Here is a 4,859-nt window from a genome sequence, read left to right as displayed (position 1 = left end):
AAGGCTCAAAGTTATAAATAAAGAACTTGCCTCAATGTGTGTCAATCAAACTAGAAAGAAAGAATCAAATATTGTCTAAAAGACCTATAGAAAGAAAGAATTGAATATTATAATCGGAAATAGATCAAATCAGATAAAATAAGTTTGCACGGATACACTCTAAGAAAGAAAAAGTAAACAATGAGAATATTTTGGCTCAACCCTTACTAGATGAGGTATCTGAAGGTTGAGTACAAGTTTGTTAATTCTTTTCTCTTCCTTTGTCTTCAAGTTGTCAGTGTCTTTCATCATGATCAAGTCCCCCTTTTTTCTTGAATCATTTGTTCAATGTTAAAGTTAGAACTTACAATCTAAAAAAACATAAGCAACTACAAACAAATTTATTAAGGACATAGAGATCTTCATGGGAAAATTGATGCTTGAGTAGCTACTTCCTCTTAGGCTGTTCTTGAATAGAAATAAAAGAAATTATGAAAAACAAAAACTAATTTAAAAATTGATGGGTTGCCTCTCATCCAGCGCTTCTTTTACGTCAATAGCTTGACGCTCAATGCTCAAAACACATCAGGTGCAAGGGATACCCTTACGTTGGTAAAACCTCCTTTTTCTATCCTCTTGTAAACTTCACTACCTTTCTCTTTCAATTAATAGCATGTCTCAAGATCCTCCATATATTGTCTCCATTGATAGACATGAAGTACCCCTTTCTCCTTATTAAACTTCAAAATTAACTCCCCGATCTCCACATCTAATTTTGCCTTCCCGACTGCCAAGAATGGGCGTCCAAGAATCACGAACCCTTCCAAATCATTTTTCATGTCGATTACCATAAAGTATGCAGGGAAGGTCAATCCATCAACATGAACTAGCACATCTTATATAATACCAAGCAGACGGGTCACAAATGAGTCGACCAAAGTTAGTGTCACGTTGCTTGGTACAATCTCTCATATCTCTGATTCCTTAAATTTTCTCAATGGCATGACATTAATACTTGATCCTAAGTCACATAAAGCGTGTGGGATTTTCATCCCCGAATGGTGTAAGTAATGTTGAACTCTTCGAGATCATTCATCTTTAGTGGAACTTCCTCCCATTCTATCATCTCCTCTTTTCAGCCATGTTAACCTGTTCTTGATTCAGCTTCTATTTTCTACCTTTAAGCAATACTTGCATAAACTTAGCAAACTTAGGAATTAATTCTAAAATTTCATGAAAAGAGAGACTTACCTGAAGTTGTTTTAACATTTCTTTAAATTTCTCAAACATTCTGGCCTCATCCTCTTTTACCGGTTTCTTCTTTATGATGGGATATGATAGTTTCAGGTAATCTGGTAAATGTGGGTTTGGTTCATTCAGACTTTGATCTTTGGTTCTCTTCCAAGGAGAATTTTTATCAATGAAGTAATCAAGGGTGACTCCTCTTTCCTCTTTGTCACCTTGATTTCTATTTTCCTCCTTTTCACTTTCACCTACCTTTTCCTTAATTTCATCCTCTCAAACTTTTTATACTCTCTCATTTCTAGTAACCAACCCAATATATGCTTCCACAACTTTGTAAGTTTCATTCTTTGGATTATCAATGGTGTTCCTAGTGAATCCTCCACTTGGATTAACAACCAATTAATGAAAATAACTCTGAAATAAAACTTCAAAACCAATAACGCGTTTGTTCCCAGTGTTACAGGCAAGAGCAGATAACAACCAACTAAAATCGATAAATAAAAATAAATGAAGAAAGCTCCAAGGTCGTCTTCTATTCACAAGTGACTACTTATGCTGAGTGTTTGTACATCAATTGGACAAAGCCAAGAAAGCAAACAAGAAAGGGGTGAGAATACACCTTACAAATGTTAACGATGGAATTTAGCAACATAATGGTAATAATCGATAATCGTAAGTACCATTTTCAAGCATGAATCCTCTAACAATTCCCACATATCTTCGCCTGATCATATGTTGATACTTACATTGAGGATATGCCATGTGCTTGTGCATTCGTCCTGCTCAGAGGGAATCAGACGACTAAACTCTTTATAGTGTGTATTGATCGCACAGTAACAGATGATTGATGACAAATTAGCCTATTTGTGTCAAAGTAATAAAGTATAAGATCGTCTCCACAGGGATTGCGCTATTTTAAAAAGATAATTAGTGTGTTATGAAAGTAAATAGGGGGGCTTTCAATTTGAATTTTTGGAACAAATAAATTGCAATAATAAAATTTTGAGGAAAATATGAGATTGATAAAGCGATTAGATTTCATTTCGAGTCCGCTGATTATCATTGTTGGCAACTGCGTCTATTTTCTTGAAATGATTTTCTATAATTATGATAAATTAACATGGTCACTATACCCAATTCGTTGGTGTATAATTCAATCTTCTTAACAACAAATCCCTAATTCCTTAGGTGAATTCAAAGTAAAAACAGGTAAGATTGCTCGTTAATTTCTAAATCACAAACTTATAAATATTTATTCCTAAATCAATTACTAAGTTTGAAAAATTACTCTATTTCAGGTTCACAACGTTAGGGTCGGTAATCACTACGAACCTAATTTAAATTCATATACTCGTTAACACACAAATAGAATTAAGATTAAGAATAACAAAATAATAACTAGAATATTAAATCTTGAAAAATAGTATAAAAGTTTCAAGGTTGAAAAAGGGGTCATTTGACTTTTAACTTAGAAAATTTTCAAGTATGTTTGATTCCTCCAACTTTCACACCAAAATTCATCATAATCCAAGCTTCAATTGGAAAAAGATTCAACAACAAAGTTGTTCCCCTTCATGGTAGATTTCCAAAGAGTCCAAGATCATGGCATTTGGATCAAAATGAGAGACTTGTGCATGGTTATTTTGAATGAACCTATTTGAAAACTTTTGAACTCAATTTTCAACCAACATTGCATGGTTTCATGAAGTGATCTCAACATCAATTGTGCACGAATTTGGACTTGTTGCAATCATCATTTGGGCCTAAATGCATGCCCATGCACCCATGCACACAAGTTACTATTTTTGACCAATTTTTGAAATGGTATGGAAATGAATTCACAAGCCTATAAATACATGTCAATTGCTTCAGAATTGAGGACACTTGCCCAAGCTTTGATATGCAAATCCCTCTAACCTCTATTGAAAGAATACCTTGAAGGTTTCACTTGAAATCAAGTTTTAATTCTCTTTCTGTTGTTGAGCTAAAACTCGAAGGATTCAAAGCCATTTGTGCTCTAATAATCTCCTGCAAGCAGGAGAAAGCAAATCTAAGAAGAATTGCATCGAGATGAAGCCAAATCACGGCAACCCGAAGGTGGATTTTCAAAAACTTTACTTCTTCGATTCTCTCTTATTTCTCCATAATTTTACTTGATTTATGGTTGGATGAAGTCCTACCAATGTAGGTAACAAGATTGAGTTTCTTTGAGGTCAAATCGAAGCAACTCAGTTTGCATACCTCATTTTTCAATTCCACATATCTTTTTATATAGTGAGAACTGGAAGAAATCGATGTCGGATTCGTGTTCACCTTGATTTTCTCCTCAAAATAGTGTATGGATCTTTCATTCTGGTGAAACTTTTGGTTGGACCAATCTGATGTGGGTCACAAGAGAAGATGACCGGAGCTAGGGCTTAGTGGTGCGCTGGTCCCTAGCTTCTAATCTTGACCCTTGGTTCTGATTACCTTGTTTGCCACGCATCGACTAGTGACCACTATGGACATGAGCGTGTGGCCATCAGATCCGCCACCTCAATTAATGAGGGAGATCTGATGGCCCTCATTTTTTTTATTAATTGATTTTCCATTTTAATATTTTAAATAGCTTTTTCTTATTAAATTCATATTAATTTCAATTTTAATCCAAAAAATACGGGACTTTCACCAAATATCTTTAAATAATTTACTCTTCCATATTTTGAGTTAAAATAATTTTTTGGATTAGATTTGATATTTTTTGTGAATTTAATAGTTTTTGACTTGTTTTTAATTAATTTTAAATATTTCTGACTTTCCAAAAATTCCCAAAATTTTTGTCTAAGGTCTTTTAACCTTATTTGACATAGGATAAATCCTTTGGCCATTTATTTGGAGATTTGAAGGGATTTGGGGTTTTTCCCTTTTTTAAATGCATTTTTATTCATTTTTAAATTGATTAATTGTTTAAAAATTATGTTGAGCTATTTGGTTGACCTTGTGTTGTTCCATCTTCAGTTTGGCCTTGATCATGGTTGATTTGAACTTCCATTTGATCAATACTATTGGATTTAGAGGGTTGATGAAGTGTAAACTTCATCCCTCAAGATGAATGGATAATATTGATCAAATGAAATTCCTCCCTTGATCAATTTGGGATTTCATTTCTATTTTGACTTCATCTCTTCATCTTCATCTCCTTCCTCCCCAATCCATCATTGACAATGACTTCTCAAATATTCAAATGCTAGTTGATTCATCAATGACCTTGTGTCAGATGAATCAACATGAGCTTGATTGAGATAGATCCATCCCATTTTATTTTTGTGTGTCGTATACTTTAGGAGCTTGATTCTTTGTACCTTGCCTATAGCATGCATTAACACAATATTTTTATTACCCGACCTTAGATAGTTGTGACTTCTACATAAGCCGAATTACGATTGCTTAACATAGAGCTAAATTTTGTCCCAAAGGCATAGCATTTTTGTAAGTGATATTGTAAGTCTCCCATTCCTCATGGTATTGTGTGAAGACTTAACCTTTTTTCCATTTGTGAGAGCTAGTGGCATACTTGTTGATTTATCCAAGTTGAAGCCCTTCTCATGGATGATGTATTGGTTCATGTCTCCATGCTTATGAGTGGATGATTGAGT

The sequence above is a fragment of the Lathyrus oleraceus genome, chromosome 4 (genome assembly GCF_024323335.1).
Source record: "Lathyrus oleraceus cultivar Zhongwan6 chromosome 4, CAAS_Psat_ZW6_1.0, whole genome shotgun sequence".
NCBI lineage: Eukaryota > Viridiplantae > Streptophyta > Magnoliopsida > Fabales > Fabaceae > Lathyrus > Lathyrus oleraceus.
This window is presented reverse-complemented; position numbering follows the sequence as displayed.